Source organism: Sorex araneus, chromosome 6, assembly GCF_027595985.1.
Source record: "Sorex araneus isolate mSorAra2 chromosome 6, mSorAra2.pri, whole genome shotgun sequence".
Taxonomy (NCBI): Eukaryota; Metazoa; Chordata; class Mammalia; order Eulipotyphla; family Soricidae; genus Sorex; species Sorex araneus.
Window position 1 is genome coordinate 94021937 of NC_073307.1, and position 490 is coordinate 94022426.

Here is a 490-nt window from a genome sequence, read left to right on the forward strand (position 1 = left end):
AGCACTGACACTATCACCAACAAGCCACCACCTCATCGTCGCCTGAACCTACGCCCATAAACCACCAATGTCACCACTACATCACCTACCTATACCACCATTGCACCACCACCTAGAACACCACCAGCCACACCTAAACAACCATCTGCACCACCATTATACCACCACCTACACCCCACCACCTCACCGACACACCAACCTACCGCTACCTACATCCTCTCCACCACCGCTACCAACACCCATCCCACCACCTCCACTACCACAACCCACACTACCACCGTAACCTCTACCACCCCACCATGACCAACACCCATCCACCAACCCAGCTCCACTACCACCACCTATATCCCTACCACAACCCACACTACCACCGTAACCTCTACCACCCCACCATGACCAACACCCATCCCACCAGCTCCGCCTACACTGCCACCAAACCACCACCATTACCACGGCTCACACCACCACCCACACCTAGACTACCGCCATG